The sequence below is a fragment of the Cryptomeria japonica genome, unplaced genomic scaffold (assembly GCF_030272615.1).
Source record: "Cryptomeria japonica unplaced genomic scaffold, Sugi_1.0 HiC_scaffold_144, whole genome shotgun sequence".
NCBI classification, from domain to species: Eukaryota; Viridiplantae; Streptophyta; class Pinopsida; order Cupressales; family Cupressaceae; genus Cryptomeria; species Cryptomeria japonica.
Genome location: NW_026728966.1, coordinates 22542 through 45000, shown reverse-complemented (window position 1 = coordinate 45000; position 22459 = coordinate 22542). Strand labels below are relative to the sequence as shown.

General features: G+C 63.5%; 4 non-coding genes across 4 annotated transcripts; all 4 read right to left on the bottom strand.

The window, feature by feature from the left end:
• Nucleotides 1-6: 6 nt before the first annotated feature.
• On the bottom strand, nt 7-125 carry LOC131866418 (5S ribosomal RNA). The gene has a single exon (XR_009365031.1). It is a non-coding gene; the product is annotated as a 5S ribosomal RNA (ribosomal RNA).
• A 5915-nt stretch (nt 126-6040) lies between these two features.
• On the bottom strand, nt 6041-6159 carry LOC131866446 (5S ribosomal RNA). Its single transcript, XR_009365058.1, has one exon. It is a non-coding gene; the product is annotated as a 5S ribosomal RNA (ribosomal RNA).
• A 5856-nt stretch (nt 6160-12015) lies between these two features.
• On the bottom strand, nt 12016-12134 carry LOC131866417 (5S ribosomal RNA). Its single transcript, XR_009365030.1, has one exon. It is a non-coding gene; the product is annotated as a 5S ribosomal RNA (ribosomal RNA).
• A 5915-nt stretch (nt 12135-18049) lies between these two features.
• LOC131866445 (5S ribosomal RNA) lies at nt 18050-18168 on the bottom strand. The gene has a single exon (XR_009365057.1). It is a non-coding gene; the product is annotated as a 5S ribosomal RNA (ribosomal RNA).
• Nucleotides 18169-22459: the final 4291 nt, after the last annotated feature.

Here is a 22459-nt window from a genome sequence, read left to right as displayed (position 1 = left end):
TAAAAAAGGGTGCAACACCGGGACTTCCCGGGAGGTCACCCATCCCAGTACTACTCCGGCCCAAGCGCGCTTAACTGCGGAGTTCTGATGGGATCCGGTGCACTAACGCTGGTATGATCGCACCCGTTATGAGCTTGTCGCAGTGTGTACTTAGCAAACCGCGACCCACGTGCGAATCCACCCCGGCCACCCACCCCCGTCGAGGTGCACACCCTCCCTCGCGAAGTGCGCCCCGTTCGCCAAGTGTGAGCCCTGCCCGGGTGCGCGCACCTTGCTAGGGCGTCGGGTGTGCACCCGGCCCGGCCTACGTGCGTGCACCTGGACGGGGCGTCGTGTGCGTGCAGTGTCCCGTCTGCAACGCGGTGCCCACACACCACCTCGGGCGCAACGACCTGCGCTCACATGTGGGCCGAGTGCACCTTGGTGCATGTTCGGGGCGCCTCGGGTGCACGCTCGATCTTGCCCCGGTGCACCAAGGCGCTCGGTTTGCCCCGGGTGCGCACTTGGTGCAAGGTGGGCACCCAAAATAGGGATCAAGCACCAAAACACAAGTTTCGGGATGCAAAATGGGACCCAAGGACCACAAATGCGTTCCAAGACCCATGATGGGTCCACGAGAACAAAAATGTGTTCCGAGACTTAATAAACAAATATTGGGTTTTAGGAGAAGAAACATGCTCTGATGCCCAAAACGAGAATCGACCCCGAAAAGGCCACAGGCCAAAAGTGGGATGCGAGACAAAAAAAAATGGGACCCGAGGACCAAAATTGGGTTCCCAGGTCGAAGACAGGGCAACCGGACAAGAAACGACCTCTAAGGCTCGAAATGAGTCCCGACGACTAAAACTTGACAAGAAGCACCCATCAGGCACCCAACTCGACACCCATGGGATGCCGACCCACCCGGGCTTCCACCTAGCACACCTTGGCACCCACCCACCCTCGCACCCAACCTCGCACCCAACTTAGCACCTTTGAACCCACATTGGCACTCACCCTGACCCTGGCACCTTGGAACCCACATTGGCACTCACCTTGACCCTGGCACCCACCTTTGCACTCACCTTGGGACCCACCCTGGCTCCCACCTCGGCACCCACCCAGACACCCACCTTGGTTCCTTGGCACCCACCTTGGATCCTTGGCACCCACCCCGACACCCACCTTGGCACGCAACTTGGCTACTTGCCACCCACCTTGGCTCCTTGACGCCCACCCCGACAACCACCCCGTGACCTACCCTGGCTAGGGTTGGTGCACACCCACCCTGGTGCCCACCTTGGCACCCACCCCATGACCCACCTTGGCACGCACCTTAGTACCCACCCCGTTACCCACCCTAGGACCCACCCCGTGACCCACCTTGGCCAGGGTGGGTGCCTTGGTGCGCACAACTTGCCTGGGCTGCACACCAGGGCGGGCTCAAGATGGCACCCGCGTTCCGTTTTTTTCACTATCTTTCAAAACGGAAATTTTAAAATCTCGTTTTTTTTTTTTTTTTGCCTTTTCTGGAAATTAGTGAAGGCAGCGCATCAAAGGTGCGCAATGCTGGTGCGAACCCGGGAGCGCTCCGATGTGTGCTCCAAGGTGCGGCGTGCACGAAGTCCGAGCCCGGCTTGCCCCGGGTGCGCACCTCGCGTGCACCTTCGCCGGGGTGAGCACCTTGGCTGGGTTGCGCGCCCTGGTGCGCACCAAGGAGCGCTCTGAAGTGTGCTCCAAGGTGCGGCGTGCACGAAGTCGGAGCTCGGTTTGCCCCGGGTGTGCACCTCGGGTGCGCACCTCGCGTGCACCTTCGCTGCGGTGGGCACCTTGGCTGGGTTGCGCGCCTTGGTGGGCACCATGCAGTGCACGAAGTCGGAGCCCGGTTTGCCCCGGGCGCGCACCTCCGCCAGGGTGGGCACCTTGGTGCGCACAACTTGCCTGGGCTGCGCACCAGGAAGGGCTCAAGATGGCACCCGCGTTCCGTTTTTTTCACTATCTTTCAGAACGGAAATTTTAAAATATCGTTTTTTTTTGCCTTTTCTGGAAATTAGTGAAGGCAGCGCATCAAAGGTGCGCAACGCTGGTGCGAACCTGGGAGCGCTCCGATGTGTGCTCCAAGGTGCGGCGTGCACGAAGTCGGAGCCCGGTTTGCCCCGGGTGCGCCCTGGTGGGCACCATGGTGCGCACCAAGGAGCGCTCCGAAGTGTGCTCCAAGGTGCGGCCTGCACGAAGTCGGAGCCCGGTTTGCCCCGGGCGTGCACCGCGGGTGGGCACCTTGGTGCGCATGCCTTGCCTGGGCTGCGCACCAGGGCGGGCTCAAGATGGCACCCGCGTTCCGTTTTTTTCACTATCTTTCAAAACGGAAATTTTAAAATCTCATTTTTTTTTGCCTTTTCTGGAAATTAGTGAAGGCAGCGCATCAAAGGTGCGCACCTCGCTGCCCACCACGGTGCGCAACGCCGGTGGGCACCCGGGAGTGCTTCGAAGTGTGCTCCAAGGTGCTGCGTGCACGTTGTCGGAGCCCGGTTTGCCCCGGGTGCGCACCTCGCGTGCACCTTCGTCGGGGTGGGCACCTTGGCTGGGTTTGCCCCGGCTGCGCTCCGAAGCGGGGTTATTGGAGCGCCGCCTCTTTTTTTGTCGGAGCGTTTGGTGGGGTTTCTCGCATTGGCTCTTCCCAGGCCCGGTTGCCACCCTGGCGCGCACGAAGTCGGAAGTAGGGTTAATTGCCCGGGTGCGCACCTTTGCCAGGGTGGGCACCTTACCTGGGCTGTGCACCAGGGCGGGCTCAAGATGGCACCCGCGTTCCGTTTTTTTCACTATCTTTCAAAACGGAAATTTTAAAATCTCCTCTTTTTTTTGCCTTTTCTGGAAATTAGTGAAGGCAGCGCATCAAAGGTGCGCACCTCGCTGCCCACCTTGGTGTGCTCTGAGGTGCGCACCCGGGAGCGCTACGAAGTGTGCTCCAAGGTGCGGCGTGCACGTTGTCGGAGCCCGGTTTGCCCCGGGTGCGCACCTCGCCTGCACCTTGGCCGGGGTGGGCACCCTGGCTGGGTTTGCCCAGGGTGCGCTCCGAAGCGGGGTTACTGGAGCGCCCCCTCTTTTTTTGTCAGAGCGTTTGGTGGGGTTTCTCGCATTGGCTCTTCCCAGGCCCGGTTGTTGGGTGCGCTCCCACCCTGGCGCGCGCGAAGTTGGAAGTTGGGTTAATTGCCCGGGCGCGCACCTTCGCCAGGGTGGGCACCTTGGTGCGCACACCTTGGCTGGGCTGCGCACCAGGGCGGGCTCAAGATGGCACCAGCATTCCCTTTTTCTCACTATCTTTCAAAACGGAAATTTTAAAATCTCGTTTTTTTTTGCCTTTTATGGAAATTAGTGAAGGCATCGCATCAAAGGTGCGCACCTCGCTGCCCACCTTGGTGTGCTCCGAGGTGCCCACCACGGTGCGCTCCGAGGTGCCCACCACGGTGCGCAACGCCGGTGCGAACCCGGGAGCGCCCCGATGTGTGCTCCAAGGTGCGGCGTGCACGAAGCCGGACCCCGGTTTGCCCCGGGTGCGCACCTCGCGTGCACCTTGGTGCGCACACCTTGGCTGGGTTGCGCGGCCTGGTGGGCACCATGGTGCGCACCAAGGAGCGCTCCAAAGTGTGCTCCAAGGTGCGGCGTGCACGAAGTCCTAGCCCGGTTTGCCCCGGGTGCGCACCTTCGCCGCGGTGGGCACCATGGCGTGCACGAAGTCGGAGCCCGGTTTGCCCCGGGTGCGCACCTCGCGTGCACCTTCGCCGGGGTGGGCACCTCGGCTGGGTTGCGCGCCCTGGTGCGCACCAAGGAGCGCTCCGAAGTGTGCTCCAAGGTGCGGCGTGCACGAAGTCGGAGCCCGGTTTGCCCCGGGTGCGCACCTTCGCCGCGGTGGGCACCCTGGTGCGCACCATGGCGTGCACGAAGTCGGAGCCCGGTTTGCCCCGGGTGCGCACCTCGCGTGCACCTTCGGCGGGGTTGCGCGCCCTGGTGCGCACCAAGGAGCGCTCCGAAGTGTGCTCCAAGGTGCGGCGTGCACGAAGTCGGAGCCCGGTTTGCCCCGGGTGCGCACCTCGCGTGCACCTTCGGCGGGGTTGCGCGCCCTGGTGGGCACCATGGTGCGCACCAAGGAGCGCTCCGAAGTGTGCTCCAAGGTGCGGCGTGCACGAAGTCGGAGCCCGGTTTGCCCCGGGTGCGCACCTCGCGTGCACCTTCGCCGCGGTGGGCACCATGGCGTGCACGAAGTCGGAGCCCGGTTTGCCCCGGGTGCGCACCTCGCGTGCACCTTCGCCGGGGTGGGCACCTCGGCTGGGTTGCGCGCCCTGGTGCGCACCAAGGAGCGCTCCGAAGTGTGCTCCAAGGTGCGGCGTGCACGAAGTCGGAGCCCGGTTTGCCCCGGGTGCGCACCTCGCGTGCACCTTCGCCGCGGTGGGCACCATGGCGTGCACGAAGTCGGAGCCCGGTTTGCCCCGGGTGCGCACCCCGCGTGCACCTTCGCCGGGGTGGGCACCTCGGCTGGGTTGCGCGCCCTGGTGCGCACCAAGGAGCGCTCCGAAGTGTGCTCCAAGGTGCGGCGTGCACGAAGTCGGAGCCCGGTTTGCCCCGGGTGCGCACCTCGCGTGCACCTTCGCCGCGGTGGGCACCTTGGCTGGGTTGGGCACCATTGAGCGCTCCGAAGTGTGCTCCAAGGTGCGCACCATGGCCCTCCAAGGTGCGCAGCATGGCGTGCACGAAGTCGGAGCCCGGTTTGCCCCGGGTGCGCACCTCGCGTGCACCTTCGCCAGGGTGGGCACCTCGGTGCGCACACCTTCTCAATGTTTTCTTGCCTTTTCTGGAAATTGGTGAAGGCAGCGCATCAAAGGTGCGCACCTCGGTGTGCTCCGAGGTGCGAACCCGAGAGCGCTCCGAGGTGCCCACGAAGTCGAAAGTCGGGTTAATTGCATTGTTTTCCCCGGGTGCGCTCCGAGGTGCGCAACATCGGTGCGCACCAAGGAGGGCTCCGAAGTGTGCTCCAAGGTGCGCACGATTCGGAGCTCGGTTTGCCCGGGGTGCGCACACCTTGGCTGGGTTGCGCACCCTTTGTGCGCTCCAAGGTGCGCACGAAGTCGGAGCTCGGTTTGCCCCGGGTGCGCACCTTCGCCAGGGTGCGCACCTTGATGCGCACGCCTTGGCTGGGCTGCGCACCTTGGTGGGCGCCATGGTGCGCACCTTTCGTGCGCTCCAAGGTGCGCACGAAGTCGGAGCTCGGTTTGCCCCGGGTGCGCACCTTGGTGGGCGCCATGGTGCACTCCGAGGTGCCCAAGATTGGTGCGCACCAAGGAGCGCTCCGAAGTGCGCTCCAAGGTGCGCAGGTGCGCGCGAAGTCGAAAGTTGGGTTAATTGTCCGGTTTGCCTCGGGTGCGCACCTTGCGTGCACCTTCGCCAGGGTGGGCGCCTTGGTGCGCACACCTTGGCTGGGCTGCGCACCCGGGCGCGCACACCTTGGCACCCGCGTTTCCTTCATTTTAAATTTTTTTTTTTTACAATCTCTCAAGTGGGAAATTCTATAATCTCAACTTTTTTTGCCTTTTCAGGAAACTTTTGAATGGAGCGCATCATTGGTGCGCTCCGAAGTGTGCTCCAAGGTGCGCACCTCTGGTGTGCTCCAAAGCTCTCTCCAGCTGCGTGCACCTGCCCCGGCCGCGCACCCGGCCCCGCCCAGCTTCGCTCACCTGTCCCGGGCGTCTGGTGCGGAACCTTAGAGTAAGAAACATCACCGTGCACCTTGGCCAACGTGCGCGACTCGACCGAGCGCGCACTGGCCGAGGTGCACACCGATTTCACCTGGGTGCGCGCGCAGCACCTCGGGCGCACCGGGGTGCGCGCACAACGCCCGGGTTGCACCGTGGCCTGTGTGCTCGGGGCGCCTCGGGTGCGCGCTCGGTGTCGCCCCCGCGCGCGCGGTAGTGCGGGCAGCGCACCCCGGCCCGGCCCGGCCCCGACGAGAACGCAAACGGGCAAAAGGTTTATTCAAATAGCATTGCGACGCCCGGCGAAAAACTAAGAAAGGGTGCAACACCGGGACTTCCCGGGAGGTCACCCATCCCAGTACTACTCCGGCCCAAGCACGCTTAACTGCGGAGTTCTGATGGGATCCGGTGCACTAACGCTGGTATGATCGCACCCGTTATGAGCTTGTCGCAGTGTGTACTTAGCAAACCGCGACCCACGTGCGAATCCACCCCGGCCACCCACCCCCGTCGAGGTGCACACCCTCCCTCGCGAAGTGCGCCCCGTTCGCCAAGTGTGAGCCCTGCCCGGGTGCGCGCACCTTGCTAGGGCGTCGGGTGTGCACCCGGCCCGGCCTACGTGCGTGCACCTGGACGGGGCGTCGTGTGCGTGCAGTGTCCCGTCTGCAACGCGGTGCCCACACACCACCTCGGGCGCAACGACCTGCGCTCACATGTGGGCCGAGTGCACCTTGGTGCATGTTCGGGGCGCCTCGGGTGCACGCTCGATCTTGCCCCGGTGCACCAAGGCGCTCGGTTTGCCCCGGGTGCGCACTTGGTGCAAGGTGGGCACCCAAAATAGGGATCAAGCACCAAAACACAAGTTTCGGGATGCAAAATGGGACCCAAGGACCACAAATGCGTTCCAAGACCCATGATGGGTCCACGAGAACAAAAATGTGTTCCGAGACTTAATAAACAAATATTGGGTTTTAGGAGAAGAAACATGCTCTGATGCCCAAAACGAGAATCGACCCCGAAAAGGCCACAGGCCAAAAGTGGGATGCGAGACAAAAAAAAATGGGACCCGAGGACCAAAATTGGGTTCCCAGGTCGAAGACAGGGCAACCGGACAAGAAACGACCTCTAAGGCTCGAAATGAGTCCCGACGACTAAAACTTGACAAGAAGCACCCATCAGGCACCCAACTCGACACCCATGGGATGCCGACCCACCCGGGCTTCCACCTAGCACACCTTGGCACCCACCCACCCTCGCACCCAACCTCGCACCCAACTTAGCACCTTTGAACCCACATTGGCACTCACCCTGACCCTGGCACCTTGGAACCCACATTGGCACTCACCTTGACCCTGGCACCCACCTTTGCACTCACCTTGGGACCCACCCTGGCTCCCACCTCGGCACCCACCCAGACACCCACCTTGGTTCCTTGGCACCCACCTTGGATCCTTGGCACCCACCCCGACACCCACCTTGGCACGCAACTTGGCTACTTGCCACCCACCTTGGCTCCTTGACGCCCACCCCGACAACCACCCCGTGACCTACCCTGGCTAGGGTTGGTGCACACCCACCCTGGTGCCCACCTTGGCACCCACCCCATGACCCACCTTGGCACGCACCTTAGTACCCACCCCGTTACCCACCCTAGGACCCACCCCGTGACCCACCTTGGCCAGGGTGGGTGCCTTGGTGCGCACAACTTGCCTGGGCTGCACACCAGGGCGGGCTCAAGATGGCACCCGCGTTCCGTTTTTTTCACTATCTTTCAAAACGGAAATTTTAAAATCTCGTTTTTTTTTTTTTTTGCCTTTTCTGGAAATTAGTGAAGGCAGCGCATCAAAGGTGCGCAATGCTGGTGCGAACCCGGGAGCGCTCCGATGTGTGCTCCAAGGTGCGGCGTGCACGAAGTCCGAGCCCGGCTTGCCCCGGGTGCGCACCTCGCGTGCACCTTCGCCGGGGTGAGCACCTTGGCTGGGTTGCGCGCCCTGGTGCGCACCAAGGAGCGCTCTGAAGTGTGCTCCAAGGTGCGGCGTGCACGAAGTCGGAGCTCGGTTTGCCCCGGGTGTGCACCTCGGGTGCGCACCTCGCGTGCACCTTCGCTGCGGTGGGCACCTTGGCTGGGTTGCGCGCCTTGGTGGGCACCATGCAGTGCACGAAGTCGGAGCCCGGTTTGCCCCGGGCGCGCACCTCCGCCAGGGTGGGCACCTTGGTGCGCACAACTTGCCTGGGCTGCGCACCAGGAAGGGCTCAAGATGGCACCCGCGTTCCGTTTTTTTCACTATCTTTCAGAACGGAAATTTTAAAATATCGTTTTTTTTTGCCTTTTCTGGAAATTAGTGAAGGCAGCGCATCAAAGGTGCGCAACGCTGGTGCGAACCTGGGAGCGCTCCGATGTGTGCTCCAAGGTGCGGCGTGCACGAAGTCGGAGCCCGGTTTGCCCCGGGTGCGCCCTGGTGGGCACCATGGTGCGCACCAAGGAGCGCTCCGAAGTGTGCTCCAAGGTGCGGCCTGCACGAAGTCGGAGCCCGGTTTGCCCCGGGTGTGCACCGCGGGTGGGCACCTTGGTGCGCATGCCTTGCCTGGGCTGCGCACCAGGGCGGGCTCAAGATGGCACCCGCGTTCCGTTTTTTTCACTATCTTTCAAAACGGAAATTTTAAAATCTCATTTTTTTTTGCCTTTTCTGGAAATTAGTGAAGGCAGCGCATCAAAGGTGCGCACCTCGCTGCCCACCACGGTGCGCAACGCCGGTGGGCACCCGGGAGTGCTTCGAAGTGTGCTCCAAGGTGCTGCGTGCACGTTGTCGGAGCCCGGTTTGCCCCGGGTGCGCACCTCGCGTGCACCTTCGTCGGGGTGGGCACCTTGGCTAGGTTTGCCCCGGCTGCGCTCCGAAGCGGGGTTATTGGAGCGCCGCCTCTTTTTTTGTCGGAGCGTTTGGTGGGGTTTCTCGCATTGGCTCTTCCCAGGCCCGGTTGCCACCCTGGCGCGCACGAAGTCGGAAGTAGGGTTAATTGCCCGGGTGCGCACCTTTGCCAGGGTGGGCACCTTACCTGGGCTGTGCACCAGGGCGGGCTCAAGATGGCACCCGCGTTCCGTTTTTTTCACTATCTTTCAAAACGGAAATTTTAAAATCTCCTCTTTTTTTTGCCTTTTCTGGAAATTAGTGAAGGCAGCGCATCAAAGGTGCGCACCTCGCTGCCCACCTTGGTGTGCTCTGAGGTGCGCACCCGGGAGCGCTACGAAGTGTGCTCCAAGGTGCGGCGTGCACGTTGTCGGAGCCCGGTTTGCCCCGGGTGCGCACCTCGCCTGCACCTTGGCCGGGGTGGGCACCCTGGCTGGGTTTGCCCAGGGTGCGCTCCGAAGCGGGGTTACTGGAGCGCCCCCTCTTTTTTTGTCAGAGCGTTTGGTGGGGTTTCTCGCATTGGCTCTTCCCAGGCCCGGTTGTTGGGTGCGCTCCCACCCTGGCGCGCGCGAAGTTGGAAGTTGGGTTAATTGCCCGGGCGCGCACCTTCGCCAGGGTGGGCACCTTGGTGCGCACACCTTGGCTGGGCTGCGCACCAGGGCGGGCTCAAGATGGCACCAGCATTCCCTTTTTCTCACTATCTTTCAAAACGGAAATTTTAAAATCTCGTTTTCTTTTGCCTTTTATGGAAATTAGTGAAGGCATCGCATCAAAGGTGCGCACCTCGCTGCCCACCTTGGTGTGCTCCGAGGTGCCCACCACGGTGCGCTCCGAGGTGCCCACCACGGTGCGCAACGCCGGTGCGAACCCGGGAGCGCCCCGATGTGTGCTCCAAGGTGCGGCGTGCACGAAGCCGGACCCCGGTTTGCCCCGGGTGCGCACCTCGCGTGCACCTTGGTGCGCACACCTTGGCTGGGTTGCGCGGCCTGGTGGGCACCATGGTGCGCACCAAGGAGCGCTCCGAAGTGTGCTCCAAGGTGCGGCGTGCACGAAGTCCTAGCCCGGTTTGCCCCGGGTGCGCACCTTCGCCGCGGTGGGCACCATGGCGTGCACGAAGTCGGAGCCCGGTTTGCCCCGGGTGCGCACCTCGCGTGCACCTTCGCCGGGGTGGGCACCTCGGCTGGGTTGCGCGCCCTGGTGCGCACCAAGGAGCGCTCCGAAGTGTGCTCCAAGGTGCGGCGTGCACGAAGTCGGAGCCCGGTTTGCCCCGGGTGCGCACCTTCGCCGCGGTGGGCACCCTGGTGCGCACCATGGCGTGCACGAAGTCGGAGCCCGGTTTGCCCCGGGTGCGCACCTCGCGTGCACCTTCGGCGGGGTTGCGCGCCCTGGTGCGCACCAAGGAGCGCTCCGAAGTGTGCTCCAAGGTGCGGCGTGCACGAAGTCGGAGCCCGGTTTGCCCCGGGTGCGCACCTCGCGTGCACCTTCGGCGGGGTTGCGCGCCCTGGTGGGCACCATGGTGCGCACCAAGGAGCGCTCCGAAGTGTGCTCCAAGGTGCGGCGTGCACGAAGTCGGAGCCCGGTTTGCCCCGGGTGCGCACCTCGCGTGCACCTTCGCCGCGGTGGGCACCATGGCGTGCACGAAGTCGGAGCCCGGTTTGCCCCGGGTGCGCACCTCGCGTGCACCTTCGCCGCGGTGGGCACCATGGCGTGCACGAAGTCGGAGCCCGGTTTGCCCCGGGTGCGCACCTCGCGTGCACCTTCGCCGCGGTGGGCACCATGGCGTGCACGAAGTCGGAGCCCGGTTTGCCCCGGGTGCGCACCCCGCGTGCACCTTCGCCGGGGTGGGCACCTCGGCTGGGTTGCGCGCCCTGGTGCGCACCAAGGAGCGCTCCGAAGTGTGCTCCAAGGTGCGGCGTGCACGAAGTCGGAGCCCGGTTTACCCCGGGTGCGCACCTCGCGTGCACCTTCGCCGCGGTGGGCACCTTGGCTGGGTTGGGCACCATTGAGCGCTCCGAAGTGTGCTCCAAGGTGCGCACCATGGCCCTCCAAGGTGCGCAGCATGGCGTGCACGAAGTCGGAGCCCGGTTTGCCCCGGGTGCGCACCTCGCGTGCACCTTCGCCAGGGTGGGCACCTCGGTGCGCACACCTTCTCAATGTTTTCTTGCCTTTTCTGGAAATTGGTGAAGGCAGCGCATCAAAGGTGCGCACCTCGGTGTGCTCCGAGGTGCGAACCCGAGAGCGCTCCGAGGTGCCCACGAAGTCGAAAGTCGGGTTAATTGCATTGTTTTCCCCGGGTGCGCTCCGAGGTGCGCAACATCGGTGCGCACCAAGGAGGGCTCCGAAGTGTGCTCCAAGGTGCGCACGATTCGGAGCTCGGTTTGCCCGGGGTGCGCACACCTTGGCTGGGTTGCGCACCCTTTGTGCGCTCCAAGGTGCGCACGAAGTCGGAGCTCGGTTTGCCCCGGGTGCGCACCTTCGCCAGGGTGCGCACCTTGATGCGCACGCCTTGGCTGGGCTGCGCACCTTGGTGGGCGCCATGGTGCACACCTTTCGTGCGCTCCAAGGTGCGCACGAAGTCGGAGCTCGGTTTGCCCCGGGTGCGCACCTTGGTGGGCGCCATGGTGCACTCCGAGGTGCCCAAGATTGGTGCGCACCAAGGAGCGCTCCGAAGTGCGCTCCAAGGTGCGCAGGTGCGCGCGAAGTCGAAAGTTGGGTTAATTGTCCGGTTTGCCTCGGGTGCGCACCTTGCGTGCACCTTCGCCAGGGTGGGCGCCTTGGTGCGCACACCTTGGCTGGGCTGCGCACCCGGGCGCGCACACCTTGGCACCCGCGTTTCCTTCATTTTAAATTTTTTTTTTTTACAATCTCTCAAGTGGGAAATTCTATAATCTCAACTTTTTTTGCCTTTTCAGGAAACTTTTGAATGGAGCGCATCATTGGTGCGCTCCGAAGTGTGCTCCAAGGTGCGCACCTCTGGTGTGCTCCAAAGCTCTCTCCAGCTGCGTGCACCTGCCCCGGCCGCGCACCCGGCCCCGCCCAGCTTCGCTCACCTGTCCCGGGCGTCTGGTGCGGAACCTTAGAGTAAGAAACATCACCGTGCACCTTGGCCAACGTGCGCGACTCGACCGAGCGCGCACTGGCCGAGGTGCACACCGATTTCACCTGGGTGCGCGCGCAGCACCTCGGGCGCACCGGGGTGCGCGCACAACGCCCGGGTTGCACCGTGGCCTGTGTGCTCGGGGCGCCTCGGGTGCGCGCTCGGTGTCGCCCCCCGCGCGCGCGGTAGTGCGGGCAGCGCACCCCGGCCCGGCCCGGCCCCGACGAGAACGCAAACGGGCAAAAGGTTTATTCAAATAGCATTGCGACGCCCGGCGAAAAACTAAAAAAGGGTGCAACACCGGGACTTCCCGGGAGGTCACCCATCCCAGTACTACTCCGGCCCAAGCGCGCTTAACTGCGGAGTTCTGATGGGATCCGGTGCACTAACGCTGGTATGATCGCACCCGTTATGAGCTTGTCGCAGTGTGTACTTAGCAAACCGCGACCCACGTGCGAATCCACCCCGGCCACCCACCCCCGTCGAGGTGCACACCCTCCCTCGCGAAGTGCGCCCCGTTCGCCAAGTGTGAGCCCTGCCCGGGTGCGCGCACCTTGCTAGGGCGTCGGGTGTGCACCCGGCCCGGCCTACGTGCGTGCACCTGGACGGGGCGTCGTGTGCGTGCAGTGTCCCGTCTGCAACGCGGTGCCCACACACCACCTCGGGCGCAACGACCTGCGCTCACATGTGGGCCGAGTGCACCTTGGTGCATGTTCGGGGCGCCTCGGGTGCACGCTCGATCTTGCCCCGGTGCACCAAGGCGCTCGGTTTGCCCCGGGTGCGCACTTGGTGCAAGGTGGGCACCCAAAATAGGGATCAAGCACCAAAACACAAGTTTCGGGATGCAAAATGGGACCCAAGGACCACAAATGCGTTCCAAGACCCATGATGGGTCCACGAGAACAAAAATGTGTTCCGAGACTTAATAAACAAATATTGGGTTTTAGGAGAAGAAACATGCTCTGATGCCCAAAACGAGAATCGACCCCGAAAAGGCCACAGGCCAAAAGTGGGATGCGAGACAAAAAAAAATGGGACCCGAGGACCAAAATTGGGTTCCCAGGTCGAAGACAGGGCAACCGGACAAGAAACGACCTCTAAGGCTCGAAATGAGTCCCGACGACTAAAACTTGACAAGAAGCACCCATCAGGCACCCAACTCGACACCCATGGGATGCCGACCCACCCGGGCTTCCACCTAGCACACCTTGGCACCCACCCACCCTCGCACCCAACCTCGCACCCAACTTAGCACCTTTGAACCCACATTGGCACTCACCCTGACCCTGGCACCTTGGAACCCACATTGGCACTCACCTTGACCCTGGCACCCACCTTTGCACTCACCTTGGGACCCACCCTGGCTCCCACCTCGGCACCCACCCAGACACCCACCTTGGTTCCTTGGCACCCACCTTGGATCCTTGGCACCCACCCCGACACCCACCTTGGCACGCAACTTGGCTACTTGCCACCCACCTTGGCTCCTTGACGCCCACCCCGACAACCACCCCGTGACCTACCCTGGCTAGGGTTGGTGCACACCCACCCTGGTGCCCACCTTGGCACCCACCCCATGACCCACCTTGGCACGCACCTTAGTACCCACCCCGTTACCCACCCTAGGACCCACCCCGTGACCCACCTTGGCCAGGGTGGGTGCCTTGGTGCGCACAACTTGCCTGGGCTGCACACCAGGGCGGGCTCAAGATGGCACCCGCGTTCCGTTTTTTTCACTATCTTTCAAAACGGAAATTTTAAAATCTCGTTTTTTTTTTTTTTTTGCCTTTTCTGGAAATTAGTGAAGGCAGCGCATCAAAGGTGCGCAATGCTGGTGCGAACCCGGGAGCGCTCCGATGTGTGCTCCAAGGTGCGGCGTGCACGAAGTCCGAGCCCGGCTTGCCCCGGGTGCGCACCTCGCGTGCACCTTCGCCGGGGTGAGCACCTTGGCTGGGTTGCGCGCCCTGGTGCGCACCAAGGAGCGCTCTGAAGTGTGCTCCAAGGTGCGGCGTGCACGAAGTCGGAGCTCGGTTTGCCCCGGGTGTGCACCTCGGGTGCGCACCTCGCGTGCACCTTCGCTGCGGTGGGCACCTTGGCTGGGTTGCGCGCCTTGGTGGGCACCATGCAGTGCACGAAGTCGGAGCCCGGTTTGCCCCGGGCGCGCACCTCCGCCAGGGTGGGCACCTTGGTGCGCACAACTTGCCTGGGCTGCGCACCAGGAAGGGCTCAAGATGGCACCCGCGTTCCGTTTTTTTCACTATCTTTCAGAACGGAAATTTTAAAATATCGTTTTTTTTTGCCTTTTCTGGAAATTAGTGAAGGCAGCGCATCAAAGGTGCGCAACGCTGGTGCGAACCTGGGAGCGCTCCGATGTGTGCTCCAAGGTGCGGCGTGCACGAAGTCGGAGCCCGGTTTGCCCCGGGTGCGCCCTGGTGGGCACCATGGTGCGCACCAAGGAGCGCTCCGAAGTGTGCTCCAAGGTGCGGCCTGCACGAAGTCGGAGCCCGGTTTGCCCCGGGCGTGCACCGCGGGTGGGCACCTTGGTGCGCATGCCTTGCCTGGGCTGCGCACCAGGGCGGGCTCAAGATGGCACCCGCGTTCCGTTTTTTTCACTATCTTTCAAAACGGAAATTTTAAAATCTCATTTTTTTTTGCCTTTTCTGGAAATTAGTGAAGGCAGCGCATCAAAGGTGCGCACCTCGCTGCCCACCACGGTGCGCAACGCCGGTGGGCACCCGGGAGTGCTTCGAAGTGTGCTCCAAGGTGCTGCGTGCACGTTGTCGGAGCCCGGTTTGCCCCGGGTGCGCACCTCGCGTGCACCTTCGTCGGGGTGGGCACCTTGGCTGGGTTTGCCCCGGCTGCGCTCCGAAGCGGGGTTATTGGAGCGCCGCCTCTTTTTTTGTCGGAGCGTTTGGTGGGGTTTCTCGCATTGGCTCTTCCCAGGCCCGGTTGCCACCCTGGCGCGCACGAAGTCGGAAGTAGGGTTAATTGCCCGGGTGCGCACCTTTGCCAGGGTGGGCACCTTACCTGGGCTGTGCACCAGGGCGGGCTCAAGATGGCACCCGCGTTCCGTTTTTTTCACTATCTTTCAAAACGGAAATTTTAAAATCTCCTCTTTTTTTTGCCTTTTCTGGAAATTAGTGAAGGCAGCGCATCAAAGGTGCGCACCTCGCTGCCCACCTTGGTGTGCTCTGAGGTGCGCACCCGGGAGCGCTACGAAGTGTGCTCCAAGGTGCGGCGTGCACGTTGTCGGAGCCCGGTTTGCCCCGGGTGCGCACCTCGCCTGCACCTTGGCCGGGGTGGGCACCCTGGCTGGGTTTGCCCAGGGTGCGCTCCGAAGCGGGGTTACTGGAGCGCCCCCTCTTTTTTTGTCAGAGCGTTTGGTGGGGTTTCTCGCATTGGCTCTTCCCAGGCCCGGTTGTTGGGTGCGCTCCCACCCTGGCGCGCGCGAAGTTGGAAGTTGGGTTAATTGCCCGGGCGCGCACCTTCGCCAGGGTGGGCACCTTGGTGCGCACACCTTGGCTGGGCTGCGCACCAGGGCGGGCTCAAGATGGCACCAGCATTCCCTTTTTCTCACTATCTTTCAAAACGGAAATTTTAAAATCTCGTTTTTTTTTGCCTTTTATGGAAATTAGTGAAGGCATCGCATCAAAGGTGCGCACCTCGCTGCCCACCTTGGTGTGCTCCGAGGTGCCCACCACGGTGCGCTCCGAGGTGCCCACCACGGTGCGCAACGCCGGTGCGAACCCGGGAGCGCCCCGATGTGTGCTCCAAGGTGCGGCGTGCACGAAGCCGGACCCCGGTTTGCCCCGGGTGCGCACCTCGCGTGCACCTTGGTGCGCACACCTTGGCTGGGTTGCGCGGCCTGGTGGGCACCATGGTGCGCACCAAGGAGCGCTCCGAAGTGTGCTCCAAGGTGCGGCGTGCACGAAGTCCTAGCCCGGTTTGCCCCGGGTGCGCACCTTCGCCGCGGTGGGCACCATGGCGTGCACGAAGTCGGAGCCCGGTTTGCCCCGGGTGCGCACCTCGCGTGCACCTTCGCCGGGGTGGGCACCTCGGCTGGGTTGCGCGCCCTGGTGCGCACCAAGGAGCGCTCCGAAGTGTGCTCCAAGGTGCGGCGTGCACGAAGTCGGAGCCCGGTTTGCCCCGGGTGCGCACCTTCGCCGCGGTGGGCACCCTGGTGCGCACCATGGCGTGCACGAAGTCGGAGCCCGGTTTGCCCCGGGTGCGCACCTCGCGTGCACCTTCGGCGGGGTTGCGCGCCCTGGTGCGCACCAAGGAGCGCTCCGAAGTGTGCTCCAAGGTGCGGCGTGCACGAAGTCGGAGCCCGGTTTGCCCCGGGTGCGCACCTCGCGTGCACCTTCGGTGGGGTTGCGCGCCCTGGTGGGCACCATGGTGCGCACCAAGGAGCGCTCCGAAGTGTGCTCCAAGGTGCGGCGTGCACGAAGTCGGAGCCCGGTTTGCCCCGGGTGCGCACCTCGCGTGCACCTTCGCCGCGGTGGGCACCATGGCGTGCACGAAGTCGGAGCCCGGTTTGCCCCGGGTGCGCACCTCGCGTGCACCTTCGCCGGGGTGGGCACCTCGGCTGGGTTGCGCGCCCTGGTGCGCACCAAGGAGCGCTCCGAAGTGTGCTCCAAGGTGCGGCGTGCACGAAGTCGGAGCCCGGTTTGCCCCGGGTGCGCACCTCGCGTGCACCTTCGCCGCGGTGGGCACCATGGCGTGCACGAAGTCGGAGCCCGGTTTGCCCCGGGTGCGCACCCCGCGTGCACCTTCGCCGGGGTGGGCACCTCGGCTGGGTTGCGCGCCCTGGTGCGCACCAAGGAGCGCTCCGAAGTGTGCTCCAAGGTGCGGCGTGCACGAAGTCGGAGCCCGGTTTGCCCCGGGTGCGCACCTCGCGTGCACCTTCGCCGCGGTGGGCACCTTGGCTGGGTTGGGCACCATTGAGCGCTCCGAAGTGTGCTCCAAGGTGCGCACCATGGCCCTCCAAGGTGCGCAGCATGGCGTGCACGAAGTCGGAGCCCGGTTTGCCCCGGGTGCGCACCTCGCGTGCACCTTCGCCAGGGTGGGCACCTCGGTGCGCACACCTTCTCAATGTTTTCTTGCCTTTTCTGGAAATTGGTGAAGGCAGCGCATCAAAGGTGCGCACCTCGGTGTGCTCCGAGGTGCGAACCCGAGAGCGCTCCGAGGTGCCCACGAAGTCGAAAGTCGGGTTAATTGCATTGTTTTCCCCGGGTGCGCTCCGAGGTGCGCAACATCGGTGCGCACCAAGGAGGGCTCCGAAGTGTGCTCCAAGGTGCGCACGATTCGGAGCTCGGTTTGCCCGGGGTGCGCACACCTTGGCTGGGTTGCGCACCCTTTGTGCGCTCCAAGGTGCGCACGAAGTCGGAGCTCGGTTTGCCCCGGGTGCGCACCTTCGCCAGGGTGCGCACCTTGATGCGCACGCCTTGGCTGGGCTGCGCACCTTGGTGGGCGCCATGGTGCGCACCTTTCGTGCGCTCCAAGGTGCGCACGAAGTCGGAGCTCGGTTTGCCCCGGGTGCGCACCTTGGTGGGCGCCATGGTGCACTCCGAGGTGCCCAAGATTGGTGCGCACCAAGGAGCGCTCCGAAGTGCGCTCCAAGGTGCGCAGGTGCGCGCGAAGTCGAAAGTTGGGTTAATTGTCCGGTTTGCCTCGGGTGCGCACCTTGCGTGCACCTTCGCCAGGGTGGGCGCCTTGGTGCGCACACCTTGGCTGGGCTGCGCACCCGGGCGCGCACACCTTGGCACCCGCGTTTCCTTCATTTTAAATTTTTTTTTTTTACAATCTCTCAAGTGGGAAATTCTATAATCTCAACTTTTTTTGCCTTTTCAGGAAACTTTTGAATGGAGCGCATCATTGGTGCGCTCCGAAGTGTGCTCCAAGGTGCGCACCTCTGGTGTGCTCCAAAGCTCTCTCCAGCTGCGTGCACCTGCCCCGGCCGCGCACCCGGCCCCGCCCAGCTTCGCTCACCTGTCCCGGGCGTCTGGTGCGGAACCTTAGAGTAAGAAACATCACCGTGCACCTTGGCCAACGTGCGCGACTCGACCGAGCGCGCACTGGCCGAGGTGCACACCGATTTCACCTGGGTGCGCGCGCAGCACCTCGGGCGCACCGGGGTGCGCGCACAACGCCCGGGTTGCACCGTGGCCTGTGTGCTCGGGGCGCCTCGGGTGCGCGCTCGGTGTCGCCCCCGCGCGCGCGGTAGTGCGGGCAGCGCACCCCGGCCCGGCCCGGCCCCGACGAGAACGCAAACGGGCAAAAGGTTTATTCAAATAGCATTGCGACGCCCGGCGAAAAACTAAGAAAGGGTGCAACACCGGGACTTCCCGGGAGGTCACCCATCCCAGTACTACTCCGGCCCAAGCACGCTTAACTGCGGAGTTCTGATGGGATCCGGTGCACTAACGCTGGTATGATCGCACCCGTTATGAGCTTGTCGCAGTGTGTACTTAGCAAACCGCGACCCACGTGCGAATCCACCCCGGCCACCCACCCCCGTCGAGGTGCACACCCTCCCTCGCGAAGTGCGCCCCGTTCGCCAAGTGTGAGCCCTGCCCGGGTGCGCGCACCTTGCTAGGGCGTCGGGTGTGCACCCGGCCCGGCCTACGTGCGTGCACCTGGACGGGGCGTCGTGTGCGTGCAGTGTCCCGTCTGCAACGCGGTGCCCACACACCACCTCGGGCGCAACGACCTGCGCTCACATGTGGGCCGAGTGCACCTTGGTGCATGTTCGGGGCGCCTCGGGTGCACGCTCGATCTTGCCCCGGTGCACCAAGGCGCTCGGTTTGCCCCGGGTGCGCACTTGGTGCAAGGTGGGCACCCAAAATAGGGATCAAGCACCAAAACACAAGTTTCGGGATGCAAAATGGGACCCAAGGACCACAAATGCGTTCCAAGACCCATGATGGGTCCACGAGAACAAAAATGTGTTCCGAGACTTAATAAACAAATATTGGGTTTTAGGAGAAGAAACATGCTCTGATGCCCAAAACGAGAATCGACCCCGAAAAGGCCACAGGCCAAAAGTGGGATGCGAGACAAAAAAAAATGGGACCCGAGGACCAAAATTGGGTTCCCAGGTCGAAGACAGGGCAACCGGACAAGAAACGACCTCTAAGGCTCGAAATGAGTCCCGACGACTAAAACTTGACAAGAAGCACCCATCAGGCACCCAACTCGACACCCATGGGATGCCGACCCACCCGGGCTTCCACCTAGCACACCTTGGCACCCACCCACCCTCGCACCCAACCTCGCACCCAACTTAGCACCTTTGAACCCACATTGGCACTCACCCTGACCCTGGCACCTTGGAACCCACATTGGCACTCACCTTGACCCTGGCACCCACCTTTGCACTCACCTTGGGACCCACCCTGGCTCCCACCTCGGCACCCACCCAGACACCCACCTTGGTTCCTTGGCACCCACCTTGGATCCTTGGCACCCACCCCGACACCCACCTTGGCACGCAACTTGGCTACTTGCCACCCACCTTGGCTCCTTGACGCCCACCCCGACAACCACCCCGTGACCTACCCTGGCTAGGGTTGGTGCACACCCACCCTGGTGCCCACCTTGGCACCCACCCCATGACCCACCTTGGCACGCACCTTAGTACCCACCCCGTTACCCACCCTAGGACCCACCCCGTGACCCACCTTGGCCAGGGTGGGTGCCTTGGTGCGCACAACTTGCCTGGGCTGCACACCAGGGCGGGCTCAAGATGGCACCCGCGTTCCGTTTTTTTCACTATCTTTCAAAACGGAAATTTTAAAATCTCGTTTTTTTTTTTTTTTTGCCTTTTCTGGAAATTAGTGAAGGCAGCGCATCAAAGGTGCGCAATGCTGGTGCGAACCCGGGAGCGCTCCGATGTGTGCTCCAAGGTGCGGCGTGCACGAAGTCCGAGCCCGGCTTGCCCCGGGTGCGCACCTCGCGTGCACCTTCGCCGGGGTGAGCACCTTGGCTGGGTTGCGCGCCCTGGTGCGCACCAAGGAGCCCTCTGAAGTGTGCTCCAAGGTGCGGCGTGCACGAAGTCGGAGCTCGGTTTGCCCCGGGTGTGCACCTCGGGTGTGCACCTCGCGTGCACCTTCGCTGCGGTGGGCACCTTGGCTGGGTTGCGCGCCTTGGTGGGCACCATGCAGTGCACGAAGTCGGAGCCCGGTTTGCCCCGGGCGCGCACCTCCGCCAGGGTGGGCACCTTGGTGCGCACAACTTGCCTGGGCTGCGCACCAGGAAGGGCTCAAGATGGCACCCGCGTTCCGTTTTTTTCACTATCTTTCAGAACGGAAATTTTAAAATATCGTTTTTTTTTGCCTTTTCTGGAAATTAGTGAAGGCAGCGCATCAAAGGTGCGCAACGCTGGTGCGAACCTGGGAGCGCTCCGATGTGTGCTCCAAGGTGCGGCGTGCACGAAGTCGGAGCCCGGTTTGCCCCGGGTGCGCCCTGGTGGGCACCATGGTGCGCACCAAGGAGCGCTCCGAAGTGTGCTCCAAGGTGCGGCCTGCACGAAGTCGGAGCCCGGTTTGCCCCGGGTGTGCACCGCGGGTGGGCACCTTGGTGCGCATGCCTTGCCTGGGCTGCGCACCAGGGCGGGCTCAAGATGGCACCCGCGTTCCGTTTTTTTCACTATCTTTCAAAACGGAAATTTTAAAATCTCATTTTTTTTTGCCTTTTCTGGAAATTAGTGAAGGCAGCGCATCAAAGGTGCGCACCTCGCTGCCCACCACGGTGCGCAACGCCGGTGGGCACCCGGGAGTGCTTCGAAGTGTGCTCCAAGGTGCTGCGTGCACGTTGTCGGAGCCCGGTTTGCCCCGGGTGCGCACCTCGCGTGCACCTTCGTCGGGGTGGGCACCTTGGCTGGGTTTGCCCCGGCTGCGCTCCGAAGCGGGGTTATTGGAGCGCCGCCTCTTTTTTTGTCGGAGCGTTTGGTGGGGTTTCTCGCATTGGCTCTTCCCAGGCCCGGTTGCCACCCTGGCGCGCACGAAGTCGGAAGTAGGGTTAATTGCCCGGGTGCGCACCTTTGCCAGGGTGGGCACCTTACCTGGGCTGTGCACCAGGGCGGGCTCAAGATGGCACCCGCGTTCCGTTTTTTTCACTATCTTTCAAAACGGAAATTTTAAAATCTCCTCTTTTTTTTGCCTTTTCTGGAAATTAGTGAAGGCAGCGCATCAAAGGTGCGCACCTCGCTGCCCACCTTGGTGTGCTCTGAGGTGCGCACCCGGGAGCGCTACGAAGTGTGCTCCAAGGTGCGGCGTGCACGTTGTCGGAGCCCGGTTTGCCCCGGGTGCGCACCTCGCCTGCACCTTGGCCGGGGTGGGCACCCTGGCTGGGTTTGCCCAGGGTGCGCTCCGAAGCGGGGTTACTGGAGCGCCCCCTCTTTTTTTGTCAGAGCGTTTGGTGGGGTTTCTCGCATTGGCTCTTCCCAGGCCCGGTTGTTGGGTGCGCTCCCACCCTGGCGCGCGCGAAGTTGGAAGTTGGGTTAATTGCCCGGGCGCGCACCTTCGCCAGGGTGGGCACCTTGGTGCGCACACCTTGGCTGGGCTGCGCACCAGGGCGGGCTCAAGATGGCACCAGCATTCCCTTTTTCTCACTATCTTTCAAAACGGAAATTTTAAAATCTCGTTTTCTTTTGCCTTTTATGGAAATTAGTGAAGGCATCGCATCAAAGGTGCGCACCTCGCTGCCCACCTTGGTGTGCTCCGAGGTGCCCACCACGGTGCGCTCCGAGGTGCCCACCACGGTGCGCAACGCCGGTGCGAACCCGGGAGCGCCCCGATGTGTGCTCCAAGGTGCGGCGTGCACGAAGCCGGACCCCGGTTTGCCCCGGGTGCGCACCTCGCGTGCACCTTGGTGCGCACACCTTGGCTGGGTTGCGCGGCCTGGTGGGCACCATGGTGCGCACCAAGGAGCGCTCCGAAGTGTGCTCCAAGGTGCGGCGTGCACGAAGTCCTAGCCCGGTTTGCCCCGGGTGCGCACCTTCGCCGCGGTGGGCACCATGGCGTGCACGAAGTCGGAGCCCGGTTTGCCCCGGGTGCGCACCTCGCGTGCACCTTCGCCGGGGTGGGCACCTCGGCTGGGTTGCGCGCCCTGGTGCGCACCAAGGAGCGCTCCGAAGTGTGCTCCAAGGTGCGGCGTGCACGAAGTCGGAGCCCGGTTTGCCCCGGGTGCGCACCTTCGCCGCGGTGGGCACCCTGGTGCGCACCATGGCGTGCACGAAGTCGGAGCCCGGTTTGCCCCGGGTGCGCACCTCGCGTGCACCTTCGGCGGGGTTGCGCGCCCTGGTGCGCACCAAGGAGCGCTCCGAAGTGTGCTCCAAGGTGCGGCGTGCACGAAGTCGGAGCCCGGTTTGCCCCGGGTGCGCACCTCGCGTGCACCTTCGGCGGGGTTGCGCGCCCTGGTGGGCACCATGGTGCGCACCAAGGAGCGCTCCGAAGTGTGCTCCAAGGTGCGGCGTGCACGAAGTCGGAGCCCGGTTTGCCCCGGGTGCGCACCTCGCGTGCACCTTCGCCGCGGTGGGCACCATGGCGTGCACGAAGTCGGAGCCCGGTTTGCCCCGGGTGCGCACCTCGCGTGCACCTTCGCCGCGGTGGGCACCATGGCGTGCACGAAGTCGGAGCCCGGTTTGCCCCGGGTGCGCACCTCGCGTGCACCTTCGCTGGGGTGGGCACCTCGGCTGGGTTGCGCGCCCTGGTGCGCACCAAGGAGCGCTCCGA